We start from the raw sequence: 14,359 nt of genomic DNA on the forward strand, positions 1-14,359 counted from the left end.
GCACCCTCATCTATGCAGTAACAAAGGTTAAAGGAGTTTGTAAAGGTCAGGTTGCAAAGTGTATGTAAAGTATTTGATATAGTTTTTACTATTATTAAAAAGCTAAGAAAGTGTATAATATTTTTAAAGTAAAAAGGTGTATGATTAATATTTCTTTCTGGTTCAGAAATTGATTCTTAGCTTACTTGAGAGATCTGTTAACTTTTTCAAACATTGAAAAAAATTAACTTTTATTCTCTGTAGATAAAAGTTCCTATTGAGTATTATTGAATCAGTATCATAAATATTAAATAAGAAATGACAGGTGTGAAATAGCATTTTAAAAAATGAATGGTATTCTTTAGTTTCTATTATTATACTCCATACATTATAGCACTTTAGTAGAGTCAATATTGCTGAAAATTAATACATTGACTTGAAAATATGTGCTATTTCTCCTAAAACTAAAAAATGCCATAAAATTTATTAAAAATTATAGCAGATATTATGATTTTTTTACTATCCAGGTTTAAGTAATTTTACATGTTGTGATAAAATTAGATAATTTTTATTTTGGAAAAAAAATAGATTTACAGAAAAATATAAAAATATTACAGAGAATTCTCATAAACAACCATAAACAATTTGCCCTATTATTAATATCTTATATGTGGGTTCAATATTGCTATTAATAATGAAGCAATACTAATACATTACTATTAACTTGAAAACCATAATTTTTCAGATGTATTCAGTTCTTATTTCATGTCTTTTTTCTTCTCATAGGCCATCTAGAATACTATGATACATCTAATTATGATGAGGAAAACTCTACTTATAAACTCCTTCTGGAACATTTAAAACTTTATGCTTGAAATGAATAATAGATTATATTTTTATTTTAAATGTTGTATATTATTATGCAAAATATTTAAAGTACACATGAGTACTCAAAACATAATTTCATTGGTCAAAAACTAAATTTGAAGATAATTCTTTTTATTTTATGTAAAAAATATTTTCACTGTATACTTGTATGTATGATTTATTTAACTGTGTTAAAGCACTTAGGAATTCTCCAGTAGTAAATTGGTGTCTACTAAACTTCTACCTATATTACTAAGAAGTTCAAGTATATACATTTTATTTATATTTCATTTAATACATAATTTTACTTGTTTTTTTTAATAATCTTCTTTTAAAAAAATGTTTGGTTGTAAATTTGGTGCTGAGAATTGAATCCAGTGCCTAAAACATGCTATGCAAGAGCTCTACCACTGAGCCACAACCCCAGCTCACTTTTACTTTTGAGTGTGATTTATATCTTTTATAAATATAAACAACATTTCTCAATTATTTTTTGCCTTTAAAATGGTGAATCTTCTATTTATTTGTTCTCCCCATTACAGATTTAATATTTGCATTGTAAATTCTGCTTTCTAAACCAATTAATGAATCATTTAGTTTCATTCCTTTATGTCTTTAGAGTTTTTCTTTCTTATATGCCTCAATACTATGCCTCTTATTTCCTAACAGTTTTAGCTAACATTTATGGATGTACTACTCTGCACCAATCTTGCATTTTATACCACTTGTTTCTAAGTCAAAACTTTAATAATCTCTGCTATAAATGTTCATACATAGGTTTCTGGCTCTTTTTTTTCTGTACTCATATCATCAGATAGGTCCCCTTTCCACTAGTTTTTCCATGTATTTCATCTTTCATGTTAACAGAGTTAATTATTTTTTTTATAAAAATATGCTTTTAAAACTTTAATTGTATTTCTAATACTGAAATTTTTCTTTTAGATTTTACTAAAGTATGTTTTCTTCTGAGCTGTTTTTGTTGTTGCTGCTGTTTTGTGGTTATGCTATAGAATTATTTTAAAAACTTGCAAAGTTATTAGTATTTTGTTTTAATATTTTGTTGTTGTTGTTGTTACTCATCTTCAAAATGAATTAGGTTTGGTGTTGTCAGTAAATTGCATGGAAAAATTCTCCCAATTTATTGTTGTTTCAGTCTTCATTTTAGACTTTAATCAAAAGTGTAAAATAATTATCACAGTTCTTAGATAAATTTTTTATGGCTTGCTATTTGTTTTATATAATTTTGAAAGACAGAAGAAAACAGACTCTATTTTCTAGTTGCAGTGGTGGAATTCGGTATTTTATTGCTTGATTCCTATTATAACTTGTGCATTCTTAAGAAGTGGAGAGAAATATACTACTAATCCACAGGAAGCACAGTTCTTCCTCCTCCTCTTCCTCCTCCTCCTCCTCCTCCTCCTCCTCCGTTTTCTTCTGTCTTTTTTTCCTTTTTTATATTTTGGCAGCAGGGATCAAACCTAGAGGTGCTTAGCCATTGAGCCACATCCTCAGGCACTTTTTATATTTTGTTTAGAGGCAGTGTGTTGCTAAGTTGTTTAGGGCCTCACTAGGTTGCTAAAGCTGGCTTTGAACTTGAAATACTCCTGACTCAGCCTCCAAAGACTCTGGGATTATAAGCTCATTCCAAATGCCCAGCTTCATTCTTCTTTATCTACTTTTTAAAAAATATTTTTTAGTTGTAGTTGGACACAATAACTTTATTTTGTTTATTTATATTTATGTGGTGCTGAAGATCAAACCCAGTGTGTTGCATGTGCTCTGTGAGAGCCGTACCACTGAGCCACAACCCCAGCCCCTCTTTATCTATTTTTTGACACTACTAATCAAAAGATAATTTTTCAGGCACCTGATAGACTACTTCTATTTCTATGGATTTACATTAATAAGAAGCAAATTTTCTAGAACTGCTGCCCCTGTTCAGCACAGGCAACTGAGTCAAAGTCATTTGTGTGAATTTGGGGTGACACAAAATACCACACAGATAAAGAAAAAAATACCATATAGATATGGAATACCTTTTTATAAACTTCAGGATGGCTCTTGGCCTCAGGCTCTCACAAGGGAGGCAAGAGAAAGTCATGAGAGGCTGATGAAAGAAAGAGGGAGTTCACATTATGGAGTTGGCTTTCATTGGAAGATGCTGTTTCTTACAACATTCTATCCAAAAAAGTGCATTGGGTAGGATTACAAAGGAACTCAACCCCATAAAATAATGCCCACTTCTGGAACCACACCTCATGATCAGAGTGGAGGTAAAGCCCAAGTCATTTCAGGGTGCAATAATTGTTCAGTATCTGTTGCTCAGGACTTAAGAGTGTGTATTTCCAGAGTGGCTCCCAACATACAAAAATTAAGAAAATATACTAATGGACAATTAAATAATGTAGGCTAGTGGGTGACTTTGAGTTGACAGGAGTTATGGGAAGAACTGTCAGTACATAATTAGTGACAGACCATGCCACCCATCTCTGTGGTGAAGAGTATGCTTTTGAGGAAATATGGAAACATACTTCCCCTCTTCTAACTTGCTCCAGTATTTTTATTGAATTTTAACTCCATCTTGGAAATAAAAATTCTGTTTCTAGCAGTCCAAGTTTTAATATGGATATATTTTGAAATTTCTAGCATGTTTTCATGGACATTTTAATTAAAAATTTTAAGAAATAGTTACAGCCATTAAGAAGTCATCATTTTACTCAATAAATAGCTGCTTTGCATATAGTATATTAGAAAATACCTTATATTATTGAACATAATAGAAGAATATTCTATTTTAAGAGAATCAGGTCTTAATTATGTATTAGACCAATAAAAATGGCAGCAAATAAAGATTATGTACTAAAATAACAGTTAATATAAAGGTCCTAACTCTCCAACAAGAGATATAGATTGGTAGAATGAATTACAAATCAATACCCAACCATAGGTTGTTTAAAAGAAACTTGTCTTATGGATAAAAACACACAGAGACTGAAGCTTAAAAGATGAAAAAGATATGCCATGAAAATAAAGACCAAGAGCATGCAGGAGAAAGTATGCTCAGATATGATAAAGCAGACTTCAAGTCAAAATTAATCATAAAAGACAAAGAGGGTCACTTTATAATCATCCAACCAAGGTAGATATTTATGGCCCTAGTTTTGGTGCACTCACATACACAAAACATAGCCTACTCAATATAAAGAGTGAAACATACCCAACATAAAAATACTGGCTGATTTGGGCTGGAGCTTTATCTCAGTGGCACAGTGTTTGTCTAGCATACATGAGGAGCTGGGTTTGATCCTCAGCACTACATAAAAATAAACAAATAAAATAAATGTATTCTGTTCATCTGCAACTACAAAAAAAAAATAAAAAATACTGGCTAATTTCAACAGATGATCTCTTTCATCAATAGATCATGCAGACATAAACTAAGTAAAGACTTTTTTGTTGTTATGTTTTTAAAAATTTCTTTTAAAAAAGTACATGACAGTAGAATGTATTTTGATAAAATATACATATATGGAGTACAACTTCCAATTTTTCTGGTTGTACATGATATAGAATTACAATGGTCATACATTCATATATGAACATAGGAAGTAATGTCCAATTCATTATACTGATTTTCCTACTCCTAATTCTTTTCCTTTCCCTTCATTATTTTCTGTCTAATCCAAAGTGTTTCTATTTTCCCCTACCCCTCCACTCTTATTGTGAGTTAGCATCTGCATCTCAGAGAGAATATTCAGTCTTTGGTTATTTGGGATTGGATTATTTCACTTGGCCTGATAGTCTCTGGTTCCATTCATTTACCATCAAGTGTCATAATTTCATGCTTCTTTATGGCCAAGTAATATTCCACTGTGTATATATACCACAATTTCTTTATCCATTCTTCCATTGAAGGGTACCAGGCTGACTTCATAGTTTAGCTATTGTGAATTGAGCTGCTATGAACATTAATATGGCAGCATGAATATACTATGGTGATTTTAAAACCTTTGTGTACATACCAAGGAGTGGGATAAATGGATTAAATGTTGGTTCAATTCCATGTTTTCTGAGGAATCTCCATACTGCTTTTGATAACAGTTGCACCATTTCAAAGTCCCACCAGCAATGTATGAGTGTGTTTTTTTCCTGCATCTTTGGCAGGATTTATTGTTATTTGTATTCTTGATAATTGCTACTCTAACTGGAGTAATATGAAATCTCAGTGTAGTTTTAATTTGTATTTCTCTAACCACTAGAGATGTTGAACCTTTATTTATATATTTGTTGGCCAATAATATTTCTTCTTCTGTGAAGTGACTGTTCAGTTCCTTAGCCTATTTATTGATTAAGTTATTTGTTTTTGTTTCTTTGTTTGTTTGTTTTGTTGTTAAGTTTGTTGAGTTCTTTATATGTCCTGGAGACTAACACTTTCTCTAAGGTGCAGGTGGTGAAGGTGTTCTTCCTTTCTGTAGACTCTTCACATTCTTCATTTTTTTCTTTGCTGTCAAGAAGCTCTTTAATTTGATTTTATTTCATTCATTTATTCTAGATTGTACTTCTTTCACTTTGGGAGTCTTGTTAAGGAAATCAGTCCCTACTCCAATATGTTGGATATTTGGGACTACTTTTTCTTCTATTAGGTAGAGGGTCTGTGGTCCAATGCCAAGGAAATAAGGAAAATTACCCCATTCACAACCCCATTTGGGCATCAATCTAACAAAAGAGGTAAAAGACATCTACAATGAAAACTACTGAACACCAAAGAAGTAAATTGAAGAAGACCTAAGACAATGAAAAGATCTCCTATGTTCCTGGATAGGCAAAATTAATATTATCAAAGTGACTACATTATCAAAAATGTCATACAGATTCAATGCAACTCCTATTTGTTCCCAATGACATTCTTAATAGAAGTAGAAAAAGCACTCATGAGATTTATTTGGAGGAGATCCAAGGTAGCAGCCAGAGGGAGGCAGAATTCTGTGTCTCTCTATGACCTGGGACTCAAGTACTGAGAGCGCTGCTTCTTTGCAAGCAGTATTCCTGCTCCTGTGCAGTACAGGAATCACAGTCACCATGCCCACCCAGGACTCCAGGCCTCATCATTAAAGTAGGTCTCCCAACTGTTCTCACCAACACAGGACCACTGCATACCTGAGCAGAATCATCAACAACAGCACCTGCACAGAACTTTCGGCCACCCACCCAAGCAGAAATCATGAACATCGCTCCCACACAGGACACCAGGTAGCTTCCCTTGTGTGAGAACGCTGGCCCCAACTCAAGTGTGGACCCCCATCTATTAAAATGGGGCTCCTCTGGTCACCATCATCTTGCAACTCTGCAGAAGCAGAGATAGTCCCCTATGTGCAGTAGTCTACCTGCACCCAAGAACTTCACACAGGCTCTGAAGTCGACCAATGGCCACACACTGCATGCCACAGAGCTTGTCTCTGAACTTATCATCCAACACCATCGCCCAGCTACCCCCACCTGACCTGATACCCCATCACTGAAAGCAGGGACCTCCATCTTGAGTCACCTTCATCACCATCTACAGTGGGGGAAACTCCCAGTTTGGAACTCCAGCTGGCCAGGTACCCAGTTTCCAACTCCTCCCTCTCCCCAGCAGCTGCTACCCTGGCACATTGACACCCTGGTTACCTTCACCATCCTGAGGGCAGAGATACCAGCTAACAACAGATGACCCCCACCTATTGGATGAGAAGAGAAGCAGAAAAGATATTGATCTCCAACAAAACACTCTCTGTTTTTTCCTTTAAGATTTTTTACCCTTTCCCTCTCTATTCTCTCACCCTTTCACCCCAACATATGTGAATCCAAGTACTTTGCATAAATTAGGATTTTTGAGGACTGGGACATCTAAATAGTATATTACAGTTGTTTTGTACATTTTTTTCCATTTTTTTCACCAATTTCTACTATTTTAACATTTTAAAAAATTTTTCTTAATACATATGTGTGTTTGTTTTATATACTCTACTGTCTTCCCACTTACTTGTCTACACAATATTACTTCCTCTGCCATCTCCTGCTACTAATCTTCCTCTTTAGATTTCTTTTTCACACTTTCTACAATATAATAACTTTATATCCTCACCTCTTACCTTTTCAGCATTTCACCCTACTCCTCATCCTTGTTTCTTTCTTCATCATTGGAAACTGTAAACCCTTTTACTAACCTACTGAGTATATTGTAGATAATAATTGAATTCACCATATCTGTACATTGTGACCAAACTGTAAATGTTTTAATAGAAAATATTAGTTTTTAGGGTGTATATTGTTTGTTGTTGGAATCTGTTAACATTGTTCCTCACCTCAAAGGAGAGGTCCTGGATCCCTAAAGGGTCACTATAAGCCTATAGTGTAAAAACAGTAATGCCTTGGATCCACAATGCTAGAAGGAAAGACACACAAACACAAAGACAAGGAAAGAAAGTGCCCCAAACAAATCAAGATACCACATTATTAGAATCTATGGCCAGCACAGCAGAAGAAATTACAGAGAAACAGTTCAGGGTGTTCATAATTAAACTGTTCTATGAATTAAAGAATGATATAAGAGAGCAAATTCAGGCAGAAAAAGATCATTTTGACAAAGAGCAACATAAACAAATACAGGAAGCAAAAGATTAGTTCAATAGGGACATAGAAGTTTTTTTTTTTTTTTTAAAGACAAACTGAAATCTTGGAAATTAAAGAAACAATAAATAAAATTAAAAGATCAATTGAAAGCATCACCAACACATTAGACCACTTTGAAGACAGGACCTCAGACAATAAAGACAAAATATATAATTTTAAAATTATTTTTATTTGAATATGACAGCAGAATGCATTACAATTCTTATTACACATATACAGCACTATTTTTCATATTACTGTATAAAAAGTATATTCACACCAATTTGTGTATTACACTAAAGGAAAAACTCATACATGTACTTTGGATAATAATGTCCATCACATTCCACCATCCTTTCTAACCCTATGCCCCCTCCCTTTCCCTCAAACCCGTAGGCCATATTTAGAGTTCATCTATTTCTCCCATGCCTCCCCTTTCTACTCCACTATAAATCAGCCTCCTTATATCAGAGAAAACATTCAGAATTTGTATTTTTGGAATAGGCTAACATCACTAGCATTATCTTCTCTAACTCCATCCATTTACCTGCAAATGTCATGATTTTATCCTCTTTTATTGCTGAGTATATTCCATTATGTATATATGCCACATTTTTTTTTATCCACTCATCTACTGAAGGGCATCTAGGTTGGCTCCACACTTTAGCTATTGTGAATTGTGCTGCTATAAACATTGATCTGGCTGTTTCCCACCATTATGCAGTTTCTAAGTTCTTTGAGTATAGACCGAGGAGAGAGATAGCTGTGTCAAATGGTGGTTCCATTCCCAATTTTTCATGAAATCTCCATAGTGATTTAAGAATGTAGACCACACAGTGAAAGTGGTAAGAAACAATGAGCAGAACATTTAAGAAATATGGGATAGTATAAAAGACCAAACTTAAGAGTTATTGGGATAGAGAAAGGCATATAGAGTTTCAAAACAAAGGATTGAATGATCTATTCAATGAAATAATATTAAAATTTTTCCAAACATGAAGATTGAATTGGAAAACCAAATTCAGGAGGCTTACAGGATGCCAAATGTACAAAATCACAACAGATACACCCCAAGTCACATTATAATGAAAATGTCTAGCATACAGAATAAGGAGAAAATTTTAAAAGCCACAAATGAAAGAAATCAGATTACATATATGGTGAAAACAATTAGATTATGTGCAGATTTTTCAACCCAGACCCTGAAAGCTAAAAGATCCTAGAACATCATATATCAAGCTCTGAAAGAAAATAGATGCCAACCAAGAATCTTATATTCAGCAAAATTAAGATTTAGATTTGGTGATGAAATAGAAGTCTTTCATGATAAACAAATGTTAAAAGAATTTACAACTCAAAAGCCTGCACTACAGAACATCCTCAGCAAATATTCTATGAAGAGGAATTGAAAAATAACAATGAAAATAAGCAATGATAGGTAGTACCCTAAAGAAAAAAAACTAATCAAAGGAGAAACCAAGTCAAGTTAAATACCAAAAATAAACAAAAATGTCTAAGAATATAAATCATGTCTCAATAATAACCCTGAATGTTAAATACTTAAACTCACCAATCAAAAGACATAGACTGACAGATTGGATTTTAAAACAATCCAAAAATATGCTGCCTCCAAGAAACTCATTTCAAAGGAAAAGACATCCACAGACTGAAGGTGAAAAGTTGGGAAAAATCATACCACTAATATGGACTGTGGAAGTAAGCAGGGGTTTCCATCTTCATATCAAATAAAGTAGACTTCAAGCCAAAGTTGATCAACAGGGATAAAGAAGGATATTTCATACTGCTTAAGGGAATTGTACATGAACAAGACATAACAATAATAAATTTATATGCCTGAAACAATAGATCGCCTATGTTCATCAAACATACTCTTCACAAGCTGAAGAGTCAAAAAGACCACAACACCATAATTCTGGGTGGCTTGAACCCATGTCTTTCACTACTGGATAGATGATCCAAACAAAAGCTGAACAAAGAAAGAATAGAACTCAATAATACAATCAATAACTTAGACTTAAATGACATATGTAGAATATTCCAACCTTCAATGAGAGAATATACTTTTTTTCTCAGGAGAACATGGATCCTTCTCTAAAATAGACCATATACTACGCCACTAAGCAACCCTTAACAAATATAAAAAAGTAGAGATACTACCCTGCATTTTATCAGATCATAATAGAGTAAAATTATAGATCAATAATAAAATAAAATTTAAAAAAAGCTACTCCAACATCTGGAGATTAAATAATATGCTACTGAATGAACAATGGGTTGCAAAAGACATCAAGGAAGAGATTAAAAATTTCTTATAGGTGGATAAGAAAACAGATACAATGTATCAAAATCTCTGGAACACTATGAAGGCAATACTAAGAGAAAAGTTCATTGCATGGAGTCCATTATTTAAAAGAAGAAAAAGTCAACAAATAAATGACTTGGAATTGCTTATCAAGGCCCTAGAAAAAGAAGAAATCAACACCAAATCAGTAGAAGAGAGGAAATAATTAAAATCAGAGCTGAAACCAATGAAATTGAAATTGAAGCAAAAAAATTGAAAAAAATTGACAGAACAAAAAAATTAGTTCTTCAAAAAAATAAATAAAATTGACAAATTGTTAGCCATGTTAATAAAGAGTAGGAGAGAGAAAACTCAAATTACTAACATACATGATGAAAAAGGAAATGTCACAATAGACACTATAGAAATACAGAAGATAATTAGAAATTATTTTGAAAATTTGTGTTCCAAAAAAATAGAAAATATTGAAGGCATTGAAAAATTTCTGGAGTCATATGATTTGCCTAAATTGAATCAGGATGATATACACAATTTAAACAGATCAATTTCAAGCAATAAAATAGAAGACATCATCAGATGCCTACCAACCAAGAAAAGTCCAGGACTGGAGGGATACACAACCAAGTTCTACAAGACCTTTAAAGAAGAACTAATACTAATACCAATACACTACAATTTATTTCAGGAAATAGAAAAAAGGGAAAACTTTCAATCTTACTCTATGAGGCCAAAATCACCCTGATTCCAAAACTAGGCAAAGACACATCAAAGAAAGAAAACTTCAGACTAACATCTCTAATAAACATAGATGCAAAAACTCTCAACAAAATTCTGGCAAATTGAATATAAAAGCATATCAAAAAGATAGTGCACCATAATCAAGTGAGGTTCATTCCAGGAATGCAAGGTCAGTGCCACATACAGAAATAAATAAATGTAATTATTACATTAATAGACTTAAAGATAAGAACCATATGATCATCTCAATAGATGCAGAAAAAGCATTCAACAAATTACAGCACCACTTTAGGTTCAAAACACTATAAAAACTAGGACTAACAGGAATATATCTCAATATCAAAAAGACTATCTCAGCTAAACCCAGGCCAACATCATTCTAAGGACTTAAAACAGCATGCTACAGGACACAGTCACATCAATGTTTATATCAGCACAATTCATAAGAGCTAAACTTTGGAACCAACCTAGATGCCCTTCAGTGGATGAATAGATTTAAAATATGTGGCATATATATACAATGGAATTTTACTCAGCAATAAAAGAGAATTAAATCATGGCACCCAATTTGTGGCATGCTATTATAGTAGCACAAAACAGGCTGAGATGGATACTGTGCATAATATTGATGAGCAATATTTTTGTTTCTAAGAATGAGTAAAATAATATACAGGTTGACTTTACAAAGAAAATGAATGATTGAAAATTGGGACAGTGTCTAGTTCCCTCATGGGTCTGTAGAGTTTGTGGCACTCAGTGTTCTGGTGATACTGACACATCATTTCATGTTGTATACTGGAAACAAAAAGATACTAACAAATCCTCCTCATGTGGGAATTTTGAATTTCCTCGAATGAAGGAACTAATGAAGTTGTTTCCTATATTTTAAAACCTGTTCTTTATCCTTCCAGGAAATTCTGGGAATTCCATTATATTCATCCAACAAAGCATGATTTTGTTTAAAATAATAGCATCTTCTGTCTCTTTGCTGCCAATATGTGGCAACAAAGTCACAGAATATGCTGTTATTTTAAATAATTTTCTTGTAACAAAAGACACTTGACTTAGCCCTATGGAGTCCTGTCCAAAAAATTACTACAATAAATAGATATCGGGACACTCCTGTCACATTTTGTTTTTGACATTGCCAAAGGATTGTATAAGAATAGTTCTTCATCTTTGGGGGGGTAGTTATGAATAGCAAAAATGTTGTCAGACATCATTTTACTAACACTCCAGAAAAATGTATGTACATATATTCACACAAAATTGTGCAATTAATATCAGTGAGTTTATAAAAGCACTGAGAAAGCACAGTAGATTCAGATGAAATGTTATTAAATATCTTAAAGAAATTTACGAAGAAAAATATAAAGAATTTAATTAGCCCATATTTTTGCTGTTGTAAACAAAATAACCCGTTGTAACCAAAATACCTGACAAGAACAACTTAAAGGAGAAAAAATTTATTGTGGATTTACCATTTCAGAGATCCAATCTGTTGTCAACCAACTCCATTGCTATAGCCCTGAGGTGAGTCAGATCATCATGGAAGAAGAGCATGGTGAACAAAAGCCACTAACCATTTGTTGGCCTGGTAGTAGAGGGGGCAGTGAAAAGAGGCCACAGGGAAGATGAGCCCATCCGGGGCTCACCAGCAGTGACTTAGTTTTTCCTCCAGCCAAATACTGCCTACATTTACCAGTTAATCCACTCTAATTTGAATGGCTATGACTCTCATAATTGTATTACTCTGCCTCTGAATAGTCATGCATTAACACAGGAGCTTTTGCAGGACATTGCATACCTAAACCATTAAAAAAATCATTTGTTTAAGATTTATGTTGTATTTTCCCAGCCTCTTTTCCAAAAATAGATATTGTGTATAGACTTCTTCTTGCTTATTACAAATGGCTTTCTGGCTTTGATCTGCACTTATAATTAAGGTCTTTAAGAATGAATGGTATGTTGCTTTTACTCCCTTTAATTACAGGCTTGAATTTCTAATTTACAATTAAGGGAACAATTTGTATCTCATTATGTATCTCAGTTTAAGAGATCCTAAACTTATGCATCTAGGTTTTATGTAATGGGAACTTCTAGCTGTAAAGTGATTAGAAATCAATGTCTCTGATTTGAGGCAGGAGAAGTCAAAAATGATATCTCAAAACATCACTTGATACAGTGGTCACAGAACTTATTTAAAATAGCTGGATCATTAATAAAGGTAAAGTACAAGGACCTGCATGTAAGAATATCAAAAGGAGACAGAAGCAAGGTGCAGAGGCAAAGTAGCAGAATATCAGAGGGAGAATGGCAGAAAACTATTGTCTAAGCTGCCAGCTATATTTATATCAATAGGTTACATTAGGTTACTTGTATCCCGGTAGTACATTGTTGTTCATTATGGCATAGGCAGGTTACAGAGTTAGCAACATTATGCAGCTTATTTCTCAGTTACATACTATAGTTGCAATGTTCAATGTTAGGAGCTTTGTGTAGCTCTCATGAAAGTCCACTGTTTAAAGTTACTGTTATGTGGACAGGTTCAGGCTCAGCAGAGGTAGGTGAAACATTGTGCTTGTCTAACAAGAGAGTTTCTTTATTACCAGGAGCTGAGTGCCTGAGATCAAGGTTGAGGCTGATAAGACTCCAGCACAGAGCCTGGGCATGTAGAGCATTGCCACAGCAAATAGGTTGTGTATTAGTTACCATAATATTCCCTTGTGGAAACTGCAGAATATTCCAAGTGTGGAAAACAGGGTGCCTGTTACCTACACCCCCAGGAGTTTGCTCACCAGAGGAACGCTGTCCTGTGCATTTCCACAGCCAGAATCCTTAAACCAAAAGCTCAGCTAAAATTTGGGGAAGAAATTTGGGACTCCAATGGACAATCAACTTCCTCTACCACCATTGATAAAATTATGGCTCTACTAAAGCCCACAAACAAAACACAAGCCCAACACCTAATTGACTTATTTGGTTAGTGAAGAAAACCATATTCCATATTTACAAATCATCTTAAAACCTATATATGAGGTAAAAAGGAAAGTAATAGATTTTGTTTGGGAAGAATCACAATGTTCTGCTTTTATCACACTAAAAGAATACATTAAACAATAACAATACCTGCATGTACCTGGAAAGGGATGATTTACAGTAGACATAATATATTTACAAGATTATGGGAACTGGGAACTTTATACCACCATTAATGGACAGACATTCCCCATAACTTTCTTTTGCAAAAAATTCCCATGAGTGTCCTCAAAATATTCCCTTTTGGAGAAAACTATATGAATACTGTATAAGGCTTTGTGTACTGTTTCCCTACTATGTCAAGATCAACCCATAAAAATCCAATCAATTATACCAATATTACCATGGGCCATTGCACCTAACTAAGCAGGGTACAGAGGAAACCTAAGGTGCTAAAATGAAAATGGTACATACAGGAGTTCCATAAGGAATGCCCAACAACAACGGAAAGATGGTTGCCAAATTGAGCACAAGCATCCCAGCCAATTGCATGTGTCCCGAAACACAAGTCTATTGTACCACCCAGCAGATCAACTGGGTACTAGGAACCTGAACAATGGTCAAAAAAGTTCCAAAACACCTGGTCCACTGACAGCTCTGCTATGGTAATAAATGGGAAGCTGCACTGGAAAGCTGTACCATGTAGACCCTTGAATGGAGTGATTCTGAATGGTAAAGAGACAAAATGCTCAGCCCAACATGCAGAATGCCATGCAGTGAAATTGGCTATAGAACACTCTAAATCGGAGTGGCTCAAAATTA

This window comes from Marmota marmota, unplaced genomic scaffold (genome assembly GCF_001458135.2).
Source record: "Marmota marmota marmota unplaced genomic scaffold, marMar, whole genome shotgun sequence".
Lineage (NCBI taxonomy): Eukaryota > Metazoa > Chordata > Mammalia > Rodentia > Sciuridae > Marmota > Marmota marmota.